At 47.3% G+C, this 19,117-nt stretch overlaps 1 protein-coding gene across 4 annotated transcripts in view; it reads right to left on the bottom strand.

Moving 5' to 3' along the window:
* SBNO2 (strawberry notch homolog 2) overlaps positions 1-18,916 on the bottom strand; it is a 174,324-nt gene extending 155,408 nt beyond the window's left edge. The window contains exon 1 of one of the 4 annotated variants that reach the window (XM_058163530.1): positions 18,766-18,916. The gene's annotated coding sequence lies outside the window, so the exon portion shown is untranslated. Of the gene's footprint in view, positions 1-10,911; positions 11,118-18,765 lie in introns of those variants that run through there. The other 3 variants (XM_058163534.1, XM_058163529.1, XM_058163531.1) reach the window with 3 other exon arrangements.
* Positions 18,917-19,117: the final 201 nt, after the last annotated feature.

Here is a 19,117-nt window from a genome sequence, read left to right as displayed (position 1 = left end):
TCTGCTCCCAGCTATTTACCCCCTTGCAGCAAGCAGCAGAAGCCTGCACAGCAATAGCCAACGGCAATCCCTGCAGCCTTAAACAGCTGAGGGTCGGGAGGCCGATCCAACCGACAATCAACTTGTGCTAATTAGGCTGTGCTGAAGCTGAAATGGGCTGTTTCTTCTTGCCGCAAGGAGGTAAATTGCCAAAGGGTGGGGGGGGGCAGTGGGGGGGCGAGGCTACATTTGGTGTATGAGACGCACCCAAATTTTCATCCCCTTTTAGTGGGGGGGAAATGTGCATCTTATACTCCGAAAAATACAGTAATCTTTCCCCTGGTATAGCAGACAAAGTGAAGAGAGCCTGTGGCTTAGAGATTAATATCCTGTTTCCCTGAAAATAAGACCTCCCCTGATAATAAGCCCAATCGGGCTTTTGAGCGCATGCGCTAAAAATAAGCCCCCCCTCGAAAATAAGCCCTCCCCCAAAATATTTAAATGCATGCGCAGCCAGTCATTTCCTCTGGTTAGGGTTAGGGAGACAGAGCTGGAAATCAGGTAAGACGGCAAGAGGGCCGCCGGGGAGGGGAGGCTGTTTTTGCCCTCCCCAGGCTCCTAGAAAGCCTCTGGAGCAGGAGTCACCAACCTTTCAGACCTCAGGGACCACTAAATTCATAATTTTAAATCCTGTGGACCATTAATATGATCTGCCTAATGACCGGCTGGATAGCTGTGGCTAGGTGATCATGTGACTGGGTGGGTGTGGCCAACTTGATGTCATTCATGTTGAGGGGTGCCTCTCTCACCCTCCCAGCCACTCCTCGCCTCCTCCCACCCCCGGATTCCTTAGGGTCCCAACAGGAAGCAGTTGTTGGAGCTAAGCAGCCATTACGAGAGAAAGAGTTGGCAAAACAGCTCAGTTCAAATTGGATCTGACCGAGAAGGAGGCTCAGCAGAACCAGCTCACTGAGGACTACGAGCATAGGCTTTCCAAGCAGAGGGAAGACCTGCAGGAGTGCAAGGCCAGCTACTGGCGCCTGGAGGCTCAGCAGGCTGAGATGGTCAGCCAGTTCCAGGCCATGATGCAGTCCCACTGGAACAAGGCCCTCCGGCTCTTCGCCACCAGTGGCACTTCCCTTCAGCCTTCGCCCAAAGCCCAGCACCAGGAGGCTGAAGCAGACCCCAAGTTGGAATTTCTGCCCCCTCCGACCCACACAAAAAGACCCCAAAGGGGGAGACTCTCTGCAGCAACACAAGCATTCATTGCATGCATCCAGCCCAGCGGCCGTAGTTGGAGGACCCCGTGATTTAGTGCAATACAAAAAATGCAATTAATTTTTCTGTGGACCACCAAAATTTTCTCTTGGACCACCAATGGTCCATGGACCACCAGTTGGTGACCACTGCTCTGGAGCCTGAGAAGAGCGAAAAATGGGCCTTCCTCACCACCACCACCCCCGAGGCCCTCCAGAATCCAGAAACAGACTGTTTCCCAACTTCCAGTGGGACTGGAAGGCCCGAAAAACACGTGCCGGAGTTCAGTTAGGGCAACACTCAAGTGCCCACCACTATGGCTCCACATGCCACCTGTGGCATGCATGCCATAAGTTCGCCATCATGGGCTTAGATGATCTCCCAAAACTATATGAGGATACAGTACTGCATGCAAAGTGAAGTAAAGCTACAAATGCCCGCAAGTCAAACTTGATTTCTCATGATTCCTCCGATAAAACCAGACTTTTCTTGGCATGGAAATAATTTGCCTTTCCAGCCTTTGGGTGTGGTTCTTCTTGACTCCCCAGTCTAGGTTTTAGCTATTATATTTGCTAGTTGTGGCCCATCCAAGCACTAACCAAGGCCGACCCTACTTAGCTTCTGGATCCAGATATGGTTGGTCAGGTGCTGACCTGCGTTGGGACATATAAATTTCGTAACTAAAACATATTCTAGGACTGGATTTTGAGGTAGAAGAAAAAAAGGAAAAAAGCGCAAAATTGGGTTAGATAACTTGGGAGGAAGGGAGGGAAGGAAGGAAGGAAGGAAGGAAGGAAGGAAGGAAGGAAGGAAGGAAGGAAGGAAGGAAGGAAGGAAGGAAGTCATGTGGTTAGCCTCCACTTTAGTGTTTAATCTGAACTCAGAAAATTGATTTAATTGAATAACCCAATTCAAACGGTTCCAAAAGTGCTAAGTAAATTCAATAGCCAAATGAGTCATTTACCCAAGTTTAAATCAATCATGATTCAGTCAAAAACGCTATTTTCTGGATTCACACAATATACTGAAATGCGAAGTCACCTTTTGGGTTCATACAACACATTAGGCAGCCAGGGGTCTCCAAACCTGGCGACTTTTAAGACAAGCTGGCTGAGGAATTCTGGGAGTTGAAGTCCACAAGTCTCAAAGTTGTCCACCTGGACTTGCAAGCTAGCCTGCACTAGGCTAAAATAAGCTAGCCAATGTGTCAGGGTGTCACAGGAACTCAACCATAGAACAGGAAGGAGACCACTAGGACACTGAATCTAATAACCCACTCATTGGTTGGAGCCAAATTAAAGTACCTCCAGCTACAGTACAAGGGGCCGGAATAGCTCAGGCTGGTAAAGCCTGTTATTAAGAACACAAAGCCTGCAATTACTGCAGGTTCAAGCCCGGCCCAAGGTTGACTCAGCCTTCCATCCTTTATAAGGTAGGTAAAATGAGGACCCAGATTGTTGGGGGGGCAATAAGTTGACTTTGTAAAAATATACAAATAGAATGAGACTATTGCCTTATACACTGTAAGCCGCCCTGAGTCTTTGGAGAAGGGCGGGGTATAAATGTAAACAAAAAAACAAACAAAACAAAACAAAAAGCTATTTCCAAATGAAGTCTTGGTTTTGTTTTGTTTTTCCATCAGGCAAATTACATGGTCTCCTTCAAAATATCGTATGGGATGTCCAAAGCACCTTCTTTTCCATTTCTGGCCCTCACATGCTCTCCGACAGCTTTCTTCGCTTTGTTCCGTACCCTCAAAAAACCCATTAAGGAGGAGAAGGCTGAATTGACCCTCCTGATCAGTTCTAGATCAGTAAATTAATGGTTGCCTTTTCCTCTTTGTTAAATCTCCTATGAGTCAATCCAATTCCTGGAGATTTCGTGTTGGTTTTTGTTTTGTTTTTTGGTAAGATGTGTGGGGTTTTTTCTCTTAAGATGTGTATTTTTTCCCTGACTTCACAGTCTAGCCGACTGGTTGATCATTTTCTGATGGCCTCCCTTCCAACCACTAACCAGGCCTGACCCTATTTAGCTTCTGAGCATAGATGAGGTCAGCCAAATGTTTTTAGAAACCACCGAACAGCACAGTTGGTGCCAAATTGAAAAAGGAGGGTGGGAGAATGCTAGATATCTAATGGATCGATTTAAGAGGCGAGGCCCAGAATCTCCTCTAGATGGGCAGTACACAAATCTTATAAAATATAATAAAAGTAGAAATAAAATAAGATATAGTGGCCTGCCCATTGCTGGAAACCTAGTATGGTACAAGTAATCCTCAACTTACCACAATAGCACCCAACATTTCTGTTGCCAAGTGAGACCCTTGCATTTTGCCCCATTTCATAACCTTTCTTGCAACAGTTGTTAAGTGAAACACTGCAGTTGTTAAAATGAGTGACCACGGTTGTTAAGTGAACCTGGCTTCGCCACTGACTTTGCTCGTCGGAAGGTTGCAAAAAATGATCACGTGACACACACACACACCCCACGGGATATACTACAATCGTCATAAGTATGAGTCAGCTGCCAAGCGTCTGAATTTTGATCATGTGACCATGGAGATGCTGCGACGGTCATTAAGTGTGAAAAACGGGTCATCGTTCACTTTTTCAGCACCGTTGTAACTTGGAACAATCCCTAAACGAATTATCGTTAAGTCGAGGACTACCTGTATACGTAACAGTACGTACAGAACGTAACGAGTTCTAATCCACCCTAACCTGATTTTATGCTCTTAACACAGATTTAAGGGCAGACCCGCAATACCCTTCAGCCCAGTGATGGCGAACCTTTTAGACACGTACTGCCCAAACTCCTTGTGGGCACCTTGCTCAATAGTAGTACCTGTGAGAGGGATCTTGGAGTCCTAGTGGACAACCATTTAGATATGAGCCAGCAGTGTGCAGCAGCTGCCAAAAAAGCCAACACAGTTCTGGGCTGCATCAACAGAGGGATAGAATCAAGATCACGTGAAGTGTTAGTGCCACTTTATAATGCCTTGGTAAGGCCACACTTGGAATATTCATCCAGTTTTGGTCGCCACGATGTAAAAAAGATGTTGAGACTCTAGAAAGAGTGCAGAGAAGAGCAACAAAGAGGATTAGGGGACTGGAGGCTAAAAACATATGAAGAACGGTTGCAGGAACTGGGTGTGTCTAGTTTAATGAAAAGAAGGACTAGGGGAGATATGATAGCAGTGTTCCAATATCTCAGGGGCTGCCACAAAGAAGAGGGAGTCAAACTATTCTCCAAAGCACCTGAGGGTAGAAGAAGCAATGGGTGGAAACTAATCAAGGAGAGAAGCAAGAAATTGCCTGACAGTGAGAACAATCAATAAGTGGAACGACTTGCCTGCAGAAGTTGCGAATGCTCCAACACTGGAAATTTTTAAGAAAATGTTGGATAGCCATTTGTCTGAAATGGTGGTAGGGTTTCCTGCCTGGGCAGGGGGTTGGACTAGAAGACCTCCAAGGTCCCTTCCAACTCCGTTACGATGTTATGTTATACTTGTGCCCGCATGCCCAAACTGAAAGGTGTGCAGAGACATGCATGGGTGCATGCGCAAGCAGAGACCTGAAGACCAGCTGGCCAGCGGGAGGCAGGGCATCCCAACATTGGCAGCGCGGTAAGAGCTATGGGGCCTCTGTGGCTCAGACTGCTAAGACAGTCTGTTATTAACAGCAGGTGCTTGCAATTACTGCAGGTTCAAGCCCCACCAGGCCCAAGGTTGACTCAGCCTTCCATCGTTTATAAGGTAGGTAAAATGAGGACCCAGATTGTTGGGGGCAATAAGTTGACTTTGTATATAATATACAAATGGATGAAGACTATTGCTTAACACAATGTAAGCCGCCCTGAGTCTTCGGAGAAGGGCGGGATATAAATGCAAATAAAAAAAAAAGAGCTAAGATCTTTTTCTTTCATCTTTTGCAGGGAAACAGAAGCTCACGAAAAGAAACGCCACGGAGATCCGACCTGGGGCGAACGGCGCACGTGCCAGCAGAGAGGGCTCGGCCTGCCACCTCTGGCACGTGTACCATAGGTTCGCCGTCACAGCCTTAGCCTGTTACGCTGGGAATTTACAGACCGAGAGGCAAAAGTGGAGCAACATCTGTTCCTCTAATTTTTGATAATAAATAAAACTGAACTACCCACGCCGAAGCATACCAAAGCAACTGAGGAATAGGTCAGCATCCAGGGCACACCTTCCCAGGGCCTTAAGTTCCATTGCCCTGATGTTACCTGGGCAAAAAAAAAAAAAAGTCGACTGCCCCACCCTAGGATCCTTTATGAGACAGGTGAGATATCAGAGGGAGCCCAAAGTCACACCCTTGGCCCTAGGCGACCTCAATGACTCCAAGGAAGTGACTCAGAATAGTTACTCATCCTGGGTATTCCCTGAGATTTTCAATGGAACTCAACAATGATTTGGGGGAGGGGGGCGGTGTTTCGAGAAGGAGAAAGGAGTGAAACAGAAACCAAAGGATCTAAAATTGGGAAAACACAGGAAAACCAATCAAGGTAGTCCTCGCCTTATGACCAGTGGCTTAGTGCAGGGGTCTCCAACCTTGGCAACTATAAGCCTGGTGGACTTCAACTGCCGGAATTCTGGGAGTTGAAGTCCGCCAGTGTTGTGTCTTGTCCGCTCTCACAGCAGCCGGGGCCGTCTTATCTGCTCCCGAACGCGGAGGAATGTATGCCTCCCGGCCCCAGTCCTGGCTCCATGCCCAGACAAGCTGAAGAGGAGGGGGCACCTCCCGGTCCCAGCCCTGGCTCCATGCCCAAGCAGGCTGCAGAGGAGGGAGCATCCCCCGGCCCCAGCCCTGGCTCCATGCCCAGGCAAACGGAGCAGCTAGACCCCTCCCCCTCCTCCACAGCATGTGAGTCTGAGGAAAGTTTATTTCCAACAGCTGCTGATTGGAGTGACCCTCGCATCAGAAGACTGGATAGGCGGAGGCAACAGAAGGAAGGGAGGGGCAGGCCTTAATGAGTGCTGAGTCATGGAGCCACACCCCATGGCCTATATAAAGGATCTGCTTTCTGGCAGTCTCTGAGTCAGGCAAAGTCGAACTTATCTTGCTGGTCTCCTGCCTGCTCTGAGGACTTTGCTAGGACTTTGGGCAGAGCTGCAGAGGCAAGCCTGATTCGGATTTCCCTGACCCGGCCGTCAGCGGAGGAGTGGGACACGACAGCCAGGCTTAAAGTTGTCAAGGTTGGAGACCCCTGGTTTAGTGAACCAAAGTCACAGCAGACCTCCTTGGAGGTACTTACAACCCAGATTCGAAGTTACAAATGGTTGCCCTGCCTTCAGAGTTATGCGACCACTGTATTTATGACGGCCATGTGACTGTGTTTTTTTTTTACCAAACATCAGCATTTTACTTTGAAGTTTTTAGCAAAAACGGCTCGCACCAGTTTCCTTAACTATCACAGTAGAGGTAGTCCTCAACTTATGACCACAACGGAGCCCCAAATTTCCATTGCTCAGCAAGGGAGCTGTTAAGTTAGTTTTGACCCATTTTACGACCCTTTTTTGCCACAGTTGTTAAGTGAATCGCTGCGTTTAAGTTAGTAAACCTATTCTTAAGTGAATCTGGCTTCCCCATTGACTCTGCTTGTCAGAAGGATGCAAAAGGGGGAATGGCACGAACCTGGAGCAACCGCAACCATTAGAAATGCATGGGTTTTTTTTCAATAAAACATTTTATTATTATAGAATAGAATACAAAAATACAGAAGCAAATAGCAGGACACAGTGGGGAGGGGAAAGGGAAAGAAAAGTGAGGAGGGGAGGGAGAAAAGAGGAAAAAAGGGCTTTGTCTTCTGACTCTCTCTGTTGCAGTAGAATAAAGGATTCATATCGAACCTCAACGTTTTCCTTTCCTTTTCTTTTTTTTTACATTTATATCCCGCCCTTCTCCGAAGACTCAGGGCGGCTTACATTGTGTAAGGCAATAGTCTCATTCTATTTGTATATTTATATACAAAGTCAACTTATTGCCCCCCCAACAATCTGGGTCCTCATTTTACCTACCTTATAAAGGATGGAAGGCTGAGTCAACCTTGGGCATAGTGGGACTCGAGCCTGCAGTAATTGCAGGCAACTGTGTTTAATAACAGGCTATCTTACAGCCTGAGCCACACCGCGGCTCATAATAATACAAACTAGCTGTTTCTATAACAACAAATCAATCTAATCAGTAAAACCCAAAATCAAAGGGTTTTTTCCCCCCACCTCAAGCAAAAAGCCCAGAAGCGGTTTCCATGCAACAAAAGAACTTACCGTACTGTATATTCTTTTCTTTTGATCAAAACAGTCAATTTTGATCACATGACCGTGGGGATGCTACAACAATCGGAAGTATGAAGGATGGTTTTACGTCCCTTTTTTTTTTCTGTGCTGTTGTAACTTCAAACGGACATTAAACGAATAGCAATAGCACCCTTAGACTTATAGACCGCTTCACAGTGCTTTTACAGCCCTCTCTACGCGGTTTACGGAGTCAACCTATATGCCCTCCCCCTACAATCTGGGTCCTTGTTTTACTGACCTCAGAAGGATGGAAGGATGAGTCAACCTTGAGTCTGGTGAGATTCGAACTGCCAAATTGCAGGCAGCCGTCAGGCAGCAGAAGTAGCCTGCAGTACTATACTCTAACCACTGCGCCACTGAGGCTCAGAATGGTTGTAAATCGAGGACTACTTGTAAAATCTCCACCTTTGATAGGGTGCAAGAGAATACAAACAGTAATGAATTGGAAGGTACTGAAAAAAAAAGAAGGAAGAACTTTTCTCACTTCCACCTATCGGGCCAATGAATCAAAGCCAAGGATGCAACAGGAGTTTTTCGATGCCTCTTGAGACAAGCCTCTCATTGGAAAAAAAGGCGTGGCCCCGATTGCCTGCCATCAGAAAATAGTCTCCTCCTTAATCAGCGACCAGGTAGGAAAGGAGAGGCGCCACACCTTAGCAAGACACCAAAGTTCCCATCCCATATGTTAGCGATCGATGAGCTTTTTTTTTAATTGTCGCCGGGCGACAATTTCCGACAGACTTTTGCCATTAGTCACTTTAGTCACGCCAACTGGGTCTACTGGATGCTGTAATTCAGCAACATCTGGATACCACCAGTCCAGCAGCAAAAAAATAAAGCAAGAAAACAAAATCGAACACACCAAAAAAAAAGCAGCAGCACCAGCAGCACCAAAGTGGACTGTTCTCTTTGCTTTCGAAAAGAAATCGACAGGACTAAACTTTGAAAAAGTTACTTCTGCAGATTCAGCAAACCTGCCCGCACAATTCATCCGGACGAAACCCCCCTTACTCCCAAAATGAATAAGCCCCGAGGTGAAACACAGGCAAGAGAGAAACTAGCAAAGATAAGGAGCGGTTCTCTATGACTTCATTCACTTCCTTATCCTTTCAATCAGGTGGAGCAAAGACCTCTGTTCAGGAATGGGGAAATGGGCTTTCTGACCTCCTAGCACAAGCGCGCGCACACACACACACACACACACACACACACACACACAATTATCCCAGCAAACATCCCCTTGAGGTGTTGTAACCCAGGAAGATTATCTCCTTCCCTCCCCAAGAGATCTGAGGATGAAGGGGACTCTTATCACAATCAGCCCTCCAGATATACAGAGGATGCACCGAAGTTATACACCATTAAATAAGTGCCATAAAGAATATTATCCTAAGGAAAGACAAGGAGGATCCCACAGAAAACTGTGGTACTTGAATATTTGAGAGAGGGCAACTGAACTGGGAATACAACTTCAAGAAGGTCAAATCGATTTATTTGGCACAGTACAGGGGTAAAACAGTTCAACCAAGCAGCCTCTGAATACAATGAGGCCATAATGACCAGAATGTCCCAGCAACCAAGATGAGAGGGATCCTGGGAAATTCAGAGTAACAGAGTTGGAAGGAACTTTGGAGGTCTTCTATTCCAAGCAGGAAAACCTATACCATTTCAGATAAATGGTCACCCAATCTCTTCTTAAAAACATCCAGTGTTGGAGCATCCACAACTTCTGGAGGAAAGTTGTTCCACTGGTTAATTGTTCTAACTGCCAGGAAATTTCTCCTTAGTTCTAGGTTGCTTCTGTCCTTGATTAGTTTCCATCCATTGTTTCTTGTCCTGCCTTCAGTCCAACACACTGTGACTGTGCCAAGCTGAGCAAAGTTGAAGAGGAACAGAAGGTTCTGCTTCCCCAAGTCCTTCCCTTAAAACCTACCTGAAGGGGAAGAAAGAACGAGGAAGCAAATGTACCCTCAAGGTCCCAGAAGTCAGCAGCAGGAAGAGAGGAAAATAGGATAGGTAAATGAGAGACAGAAAGTACTACAGTATTCCTGCCTGGGCAAGCTAGAATCCAATGGGGCTGTCCAACACATTGCATGATGAGAGAGTCAAGAATGAAAAGAGGGTTTCCCCCACCCCCCCAGAGAAAATGTCCTAAACCACAGAATTTGCTATTGCACAAAGAATCTAGTGACGGGACATCGAGGTGGGAAAGCTGCTGGCTTCCAGGGCAGCCTTTTGGCTTTTCATTAACTCTAACATCCCAGCCCACATATTCTACATTCCCGTTGTTAAAGAGCCTGGGAACAGGAAGGGTGGCCTCGCCAAAAGATCTGGGAACGGAAGAATCCAAGACTCGGATCAGCACTGATCCAGCACTCTTCTTACAACCTTACTAAAGTGTCTGTCGCATGTGTCGCTTCTTTTGACCCTGTCCGTCAGGAGGTGACAAGAGGAAGGACGGAAGCAAAGAGCAGCAGGGGGGACAGGGGGAGTCTGCTTCCCCCTGTTTGATGCTTGCAGGAAGGGAAGAGGGAAAGAGGGAGAGTCAACCCCCCCCCCCCGGGCAAAGAAGGGCAGGAACCCCCAATCTCACTTAGGGGGATCCCAGATATATTCCCAGCCTTGCCCCAAAGAACTGGATCCTTATAAAACAAACAAAACCATGGGCTTGCCTTCCATTGACACAATCTTCTCCCACCCCTCCCAAACCACCATATGGCGGGGAGGGGGGGAAGTTGGACTACACCTCCCATGCTGGGTGGGGATGGTGGGGACTGTAATCCAGCACAAACTTCGAACAGAGGATTGCAAGAGCGCTCTACAGGTTGAATTAAACGGAAGCGGCTTCTTTTTTTGGGGAGGGGGGGGACAACCGAACCCCCCAACACCCAAACTTCCTTTTTCTCTGCTGGGACTTTGCCTGGACGAGATAGGAGCCTCCGAGTGGAACCCCATCATGAAGTGTTGGACAACCATTTGTCTGAAACGGTGTAGGATTTCCTGCCTGGGCAGGGGGTTGGACTAGAAGACCTCCAAGGTCCCTTCTAACTCTGTTATGTATTTTTTGGGGGGGGATCTTGCCGGGATAGGGGTGGTGGGGGCTTCGCGGGGCAGCGGCCAAGAGAAAAGGGGCGACCCAGGAGCCAAAGGAGGTTGAGGGGCGCAGGGGTAGCCCCCTCCCCACTTTCAAAGGGGAGGGACCCCCCCGCCTCCTCAGAAACTAAGAGAACGGGGCTCAAATAGAGGGGGTCTCTTAGGAGGAGGGCTTCTCCTGAGGCAAGGACCCCGTCATCCAGAAAGGGGAGGGGGCTCCGGTGGGAGGGGCTCGTGAGGTCACTGAAGGGAGGGGGGGTGCCGCTCACCTGGTCTTCGCGTTCTCCCCCGACACACGAACAGGGACCCTCGGCCGTGGGGGGCGGGGGGAGAACCAAAAGCCGCGAGGCGGCGGCGGCGGCGGCCTTAAGGGTGCCGGCTTCGAGCTCGGCAGCGACAGCTCCGGCCTTGACTAACTTCCGGGTTTGCGGCCGCCATCTTGGAACTTCCGGCCCGGAGGAGAGGCGAAGGGGAAAGCCCGATGATTACGAAACTTCCGGTTCTCCCCTGAGCGCCGAGGTGCCGACGCAAGGACGTAGCCTCGAGTTCTCCAATGAGAAGGCGCGCCCGCCCGCCCAAGGCGGGCGTCCGCAGCTGACGCGCGCGCAACCCGGACGACCGGTTCCCAATCGACAAAAGGTGAGTGGAGCTCCCACCTCCAAACGGGGGGAAAAGAAACCCTTTTCCTCACGGACAAGGATAGTCAAATGCCCTGCCTGAGCGATCGGGAGGTCTAAAGGGGTAAAGACGCGGCATCGACTCCGTTGGCTAGAGCGGCTCTTTTGAAATACCTCGTCGTGGAATAGAAACCGGTCGTCGATGCGCAACTTTTGTCCCTTCTTTTTAATCTCCTTGCTTCCGACTTCATTAGAAAGGCGGAAATCAGACCGATAGGGGGCGGGGCTAGAGGGGAGAGGGCGGGGCGCTGCCAGAAAATGGGAGAAGGAACTGGAGAGTTTGGGAAATGCTGTTGATTTATTGCGTGATTTATACACACGCAACTTTTGCAGTGTTGATGTTATGAAACAATGTCAGCAAAGCTTACTAGGATGTTTATGCTCCCTAAAGCAGAGGTTTCCAACCTTGGCAACTTTAAGCCTGGTGGACTTCAACTCCCAGAATCCCCCAGCCAGCTTTGCAAAGCTGGCTGGGGGATTCTGGGAGTTGAAGTCCACCAGGCTTAAAGTTGCCAAGGTCGGAGACCACTGCCCTAAAGTATGCAGGGCACAACATGTATTGAGTTGGAATGAAACCTATGGAAGTTTGGGGCTCCTTATTAGGGCGACAGACTTCTAATGAATAAATCATGGTTTACATAACATTGATCAACTGATTATGTGGCATCAGGTTGAAGTGTCAGCCCTCAACAGCCAGGCAGAGCATTGTTTCTCAAAACTTGGCAACTTTTAACATCTGTGGACTTCACTTCCCAGAATTCCCCTGGCTGCAATACTGGCTGGGGAAGTCCGGGAATTGAAGTTCACATATTTTAAAATCGCCAAGTTGTGTTTTTTTTTTAAATGGTGTAAAATGGAAGCAATGCTATTGGCAGCTACACTTCTCTCTGTCTCTGCCAGTCAGAAAGAAACTGTGAACAATAGAAAATACTTCTTCCAGATCTAGACAACACAGGAAACCAAATGAGTTTTTTTTGATTAGTTTCCACAAACAGAAAACAATGAGTTAATCAAGGAGAAAACCACATCCCTACCAGCACTGGCATGGCAATTCTATATAAACGGAGCAAACATCATTTTGGTCATCAGGACGTAAAAAAGATGTGGAGACTCTAGAAAGAGTGCAGAGAAGAGCAACAAAGATGATTAGGGGACTGGAGGCTAAAACATATGAAGAACAGTTGCAGGAATTGGGGATGTCTAGTTTAATGAAAAGAAGGACTAGGGGAGACATGATAGCCGTATTCCAATATCTCAGGGGCTGCCACAAAGAAGAGGGAGTCAAACTATTCTCCAAAGCACCTGAGGGTAGAACAAGAAGCAATGGGTGGAAACTAATCAATCTAGAACTAAGAAATTTCCGGACAATTAGAACAATTAATCCAGGGGTGTCCAAACTTGGTCCCTTTAAGACTTTTGGACTTCAACTCCCAGAGTTCCTCAGCCAGCTTTGCTGGCTGAGGGACTCTGGGAGTTGAAGTCCAAAAGTCTTAAAGGGACCAAGTTTGGACACCCCTGAATTAATCAGTGGAACAACTTGCCTCCAAAAGTTACAAATGCTCCAACACTGGAAGTTTTAAAGAAGATGTTGGATAACCATTTGTCTGAAGTGGTATAGGGTTTCCTGCCTAAGCAGAGGGTTGGACTAGAAGACCTCCAAAGTCCCTTCCAATTCTGCTATTCTATTCTATTCTATTCTATTCTATTCTATTCTATTCTATTCTATTCTATTCTATTCTATTCTATCACATTTACTAGAGCCTACTAGATCAGGGGTCTCCAACCTTGGTCCCTTTAAGACTTGTGGACTTCAACTCCCAGAGTCCCTCAGCCAGCTTTGCTCTGGGAATTGAAGTCCACAAGCCTTAAAGGGATCAAGGTTGGAGACCCCTACACTAGAGTGTGTTACATAATTGGATAATGAAACTTCTGCAAGAAAACTACCAAGCTCAGACAGTAGCAGCAACTCCTCAGTTTTGATGGTAGCAGGAGGGGGGGGGAGGCTTTTTGAGTAATGTTTTCAGTAACTAGGGATGACTTTGATTAATATTTTGAGTTCTTTGAAGTTAACAAAGCAAGTTCTCCATGACGAATGTAGAATCGGATAAGAACCGGTTCAAACCTGCCAAGGACAAGAATCACACAAAGATCTGAACTTCAGTAACTCGCAAAATTGTTATAATGCGGGAAACACACCTCCAGAATATGACAAGTATGAACAAGATCATACTAAGAATATTATGAGATGCTAGGAAACGCTGCATGTTACACACAAAGTCCCTGAGCATGCTCACTAGATCACCAGATGAGTCAAATGATGCTAAGTGATGAAAGAACTCATTCAGAATAATAGAATAGGAGAATAACAGAATCGGAAGGGACCTTGGAGGTCTTCTAGTCTAACCCTCTGCTCAAGCAGGAAACCCTATACCAGGGGTGTCAAACATACATTGTCACGTGACGTATTGTGATTTCCCCCCCCCCTTTGCTAAACCAGGGGTCGGCGTGGCCAGCGCATGATGCATCTGGCCCATGGGCCATGAATTTGACACCCCTGCCCTATATCATTTCAGACAAATGCTTGTTCAATCTCTTCTGAAAAACCTCCAGTTTTAAGAGCACCCACAACATCTGGAAGTAAATCGCTCCTAACACAATATGTTGAAAACAGTATGTTGTGTCTGTGCCCCCCCCCCAGCCGGGCCCCCTGCCAGAAAGTGACTTGGAAAGTGAGGGGGAAGGGCCATCAGGACTTGCCTCTGGAGCACCGGCTTCCCTGGCTCAGTTCCAGGAGCCAGAGGCAGGCCAGGTGGAGGAGATAACGAGGCCTCCGTCCCCTGACTCTTCCTCCCCCTCAGGCAACGCCTCCAGACCCAGCTGATGGCAATCAGGCCTGGCTGGACCCTAGGTTTCGTAGGCAGGAGAGGCGGGAACAACAGAAGCAGGGGTGGGGCAGGCCTAGGAAGTGCTGAGTCATGGAGCCACACCCCACAGGATATAAAACCAGTGAGGGCTGCTATGCTTCTTCATAGCAGGCAAATCAACTGCTTGATTAGAGCTGAAGTACTGTTTGTTGACTCATCGGCATCAAGGGAGATAACAGAGACACTTGGCAGACGCTCACTAGTTTGCTGCCAGAGCTGATAGTGCCGGCTAATTAAGCCATCGCTCGGACTGAGGCGAGGGGGGACAGAACACAATATATGAAGTGATTTTCTACATTTCTAAGTGGCTTCCCTGCTCTATCGGAATATCTGCCTTTCCTTATTTGTGTCCATAAGCATATTTTAATCTATCTTTCCACCTCGGGCTTTGTTTGGGCAAAGCACACTTCGTTAAAAGATCTACCAAAATGTATGGTTAAGAGTTCAAACCCTGAGCTACAAATATTATCTACTATTGGTGTGCAGGATGATTTCATCCTTGTTCGGGGGACCAACGCTGCAACCCAAAGGAATTATCTCTTCCTGAACTTCTTTTTGAATAATACAGCTGGTCTTTGACTTATAACCATTCATTTAGTGACTGTTTAAACTTACAGCAGCACTAAAAAGTGGGCTTATCCAGGGGCGGGTTTCACTTACCTTTACCACCGGTTTGCCATGGATGCACACGGCCTTCCGCGCATGTGCTTGGTTCGTTTGTGCGCCTTCAGCGCAGGCCTCGAAAATCGTGCCTAAACAGCATGACTTGGAGCCAGGGCAGGGGCGGGCCCACCGGCGATCGCCGCTACCAGTTCGTCCGAACCGGTGCGAACCGGCTGAATGCCACCTCTGCGGTTATGACAGTTTTTCACTCTGACAACCATTGCAGCATCTCCGTGGTCACGTGATCAAAATTTGGATGCTCGGTGATTGGGTTGCCAAGTCCAGGGGATCGTGTGATCCCCTTTTGCGACCTTCTGACAAGCCAAGTCAATGGAGAAGCCAGATTCGTTCAACAACTGTGTGACCCTCTTAACAACTTTTAACAACGGTGGCAAGAAAGGTAAAGTAGGGCAAAAGTCATTTCATAACCATCTTGCTTAGCAATGGAAAATTAGGGTTCAATTCTGATTGTAAGTCGAGGACTATCTGCACAGGTAGTCCTCCACTGACGACCACAGTTGAGCCCAAAGTTTATGTTGCTAAGTGAGTTTTGCCCCATTTTGCGATTTTTCTTGCCACGTTTTGTTAAGTGAATCCCTGCAGTTGTTAGGTTAGTGACACGGTTGTTAAGTGAATCTGGCTTCCCCATTGATTCCCCATTGATTTTATTTATTTATTTATTTATTATTCATTTATTATTCACACTTTTATACCGCCCTATCTCCCTAGGGACTCAGGGCGGTTTACAGCCATATAAAAAACATATATATATATACAGGGTAAAACATTAATTTAAAAAACATTACATAGGCCGAATATTTAAAATAGAAATATAAATAATAAAACCCCATTTAAAACCAGATTTAAAATTTAAACATTTAAAAAATTTAAAATTCTAGTCCAGTCCTGCGCAGATAAATAGATGTGTCTTAAGCTCGCGGCGGAAGGTCCGAAGGTCAGGAAGTTGGCGAAGTCCTGGGGGAAGCTCGTTCCAGAGGGTGGGGGCCCCCACAGAAAAGGCCCTTCCCCTGGGCGTCGCCAGTCGGCACTGCCTGGCCGATGGCACTTGTCCGAAGGTCGCAAAAAAGGGATCACACGACCCCAGGACACTGCAACCATCATAAATGTGAGTCAGTTGTCACACATCCGAATGTAAATCGCATGATCATGGGGATGCTGCAACGGTCATAAGTGTGAAATATAGTCACTTTTTTTTCAGTGCCATTGTAACTTTGAACCATCATTAAGTGAACTGTTGTAAGTCAAGGACTCCCAGTATTTATTTATTTATTTATTTTGTCGAGTACATATTAGATAATATATATAAGTATAAGCATGAATTGAATACATAAAATGAATACAATTAAAGGGAACATTAGGACAGGGACGTAGGTACTTGCATCTAATACACCTCCTCGTGAATTGGAAGAACTGGCGGGAGTTCATGAATAAAACAGAAGCATCACTTGAGAATGGCTAAATTGAGAAACTGGACACCAAGTGCATCAACTGTAAGAGAGCTTCAAGTTCGCCCAGTGCCCAGCTCAGAAAAAAATAATTCTCTTCTCTTAACAGAAAGCAAAATGTTTCTAAAGGGGTATTTGACTGCAAACCAGGACTGTTTCCCACAAAATAAGACCTATCCCAAAAGTAAGCCTTGGCGTGTTTCCCACAAAATAAGACCTATCCCAAAAGTAAGCCTTGGCGTGTTTTTTACGCATGCGCATAATATAAGACCTGTCCCCAAAGTAAGCCATACTTAAGTGAAAAATGTGAAAATAAAAATAAGTGTCTGCATAGCCACCCACCTACCCATTCCGTCTGGTTGCACCGGTACTGCAGACATGAGGCGAGGTGGATGAGGGGGGCTGGATCTGCCTCACGCGTCCCGCACTGGCTTACCTCAGGGCCCCCACAGCCAGAGCCATCCACGCCCCAACATCTGCCTTCTGGCCGCAGCACTGCTGTGTTGTGGTCTGCCAGCCTCCTGAGGAGCTGGCAACGGAGTCAGACAGCGATGAGGCTGAGGAAGAGCGTGGGCCAGTCCTGGAGGCTGGGGAAGGCCTGGATGAGGGCTCTGTATTAGAGGCAGAGGTGAGGCAGGGCCATTGGGAAGTGAGGTGTGGACTCCGGAGCCTCCAGAGGCTGACAGTAGTGAGGCAGAGGAACAGGAGGAGCCTGTTCCTAATGCACGCATGAGAAGAGCTGCCAGAAGGCAAGAGCAGCTCAAGCAAAAAGGACAACTCGGGAGTAGGGCCAAGAGATGATTGGCCCCTCCCATAAGGCTTAAAAGACCAGCAATGGCGTTTGGGCTCTTTGCCGGAAAACAACGTTGATAGCTTTGTCCTGTTGCATTTGTATCGGTGTCTTCTGAACTTTTGCCAAGAAAGGCCTTTGGCAGTTTGCCTAATTGGACCAAGGTTGGTGATAGGGCTGAGTAATTTGTTTTGGGAGGAATTTGCTTTAATTTAGTTGAACTACGCTGAGAATGAAGTAATTCTCAGCTGTTCGAATAAAGTTCGTTTTTACACTGACTGAGTTTCCTACTGCCTACTTGGGCCTGGGTCACAACATGCCGTGTCGCTCGGCCTTCTACTCTGTTGCAGCCGCGAACAAGTAGAAGTGAGCTGGCAGCTATGTGGGGTCCTGCTGGACAAGGCTGCCACTGTGAGGCAAAGCAGGTGCTGGGATTTGGGGGGACTGGATGCGGGGGGACTGAGGTAAGCCAGTGCAGGGCACCCCTTGCCTCACGGCAGCAGTACTAACACACCACACAGCCTCCTGCCCCACCATAGGCAAGCAGAAGAAGTGGGCCTCCCGTACATGGGGGGGAAAAATAAGACATCCCCTAAAATAAGCCCTACTGCCTATTTCAGGGCCCAAAAGAAAATAAGACTGGGTCTTATTTTGGGGGAAACACCGTAGAAACCCAGAGGCACCGCCTCTTCTAGCATACAGTAGTTTTCAACTTACAACCTTTCCTTTAGTGACCATTTGCAGTTATAACCGTAGTGAAAAAAATGACTTTATGACTGGTCCTCTCACTTACAACCTACGCAGCCGACGCATTGTCACGTCCTCAAAATGGATTGGGAGCACCGTATCCCAATGCTAGATGAGCCACACAGCCTGAGGCCACCCTTCAAATCACTATTGGCAGCTGCTATTTTAATATTTCTTAACAATATATTTTTTTTGTAAAAAAAAAAAAAAATAGAGCGATGGTGGATTTTTAGGTGCCGCAGCTCCAAATCTGTCGGTGAAACCTACTATGGCCACGTAAGCAAGACCCGAAAGTGAAAACAAAAGAGAAACTGAGGCAAGATGACTACAGCAGCCACCTTCTGTCGCTCTGGTAGCCTCCTCCCATTCCTGGGTCTGGAGAAGAGAAAAAGAAAGTTCATTTCAAATCGACCCTCCTGAGTTCCCAATTCGCCCCTAGCAAATCTCAGAGCCAAATCTGTTCTTAAGGCATTTTTGCCAGGGTTCGAACCAAGCTCGGAGATCATATCTGAAGTCTAAAAATATCCTAGCTCGGGGAAGAAAAAGCGACAGGCGAAAAAAAAAAGAAAATTAAGATCCACATGTTTCTAAGCTCAGGACAGACTCGGTCACACAAAACAGGTCTCTCCATTTTTTTAACACACAACCTCACTGCCCCCCTCCCTCCCTTCCTTTCTTTTTTGTCAGCACCTGGTTTTAGTAAAGAGCAGGCGTGGAAGAATTATTTTTATCAGCTGTTATGAAACTGCCGGGAACTGAAAACTTCTTACCGAAAGTCGACCGATGCGCCCAGACCCACTTCCTACCTGTTCGGATTTGAGGGGCCTGTTCATCCACATTTAGTTTGCAGGCTTACCTGAGATTATGAATTCCTTCGCTGGTTGTTTTTTTTTTTTTGCAGATGTCTTCTCTCCTTCAGGCAGAGCCTCTTGTGTTACTGCCTTCTCTGAAGCTCATTTCATCACCCACTGAGTTTCACTTTCATCTTTGAAGACACTCCTAGGTTTGTTTGTTTTAAAGAAAAAGATCTTGTTAACAATGTTCCTGCTTAAGATTAATTTCTAATTTCCAGCATCCAATACTTACAGGGAGGGGTGGGCTTCAAAAAATTTAGCGAGGGATTCTCTGCCCAGTTGCTGGGTGGGCGTGGCTATGGTGGACGTGGCCTGCTCCACAGCGGGGCGTTTTTGCCCTCCCCGGGCTCCGGA

This window comes from Ahaetulla prasina, chromosome 1 (genome assembly GCF_028640845.1).
Source record: "Ahaetulla prasina isolate Xishuangbanna chromosome 1, ASM2864084v1, whole genome shotgun sequence".
NCBI classification, from domain to species: domain Eukaryota; kingdom Metazoa; phylum Chordata; class Lepidosauria; order Squamata; family Colubridae; genus Ahaetulla; species Ahaetulla prasina.
Note: the sequence above shows the minus strand (reverse complement) of the source record. Positions and strands in the feature narration are given on the sequence as shown.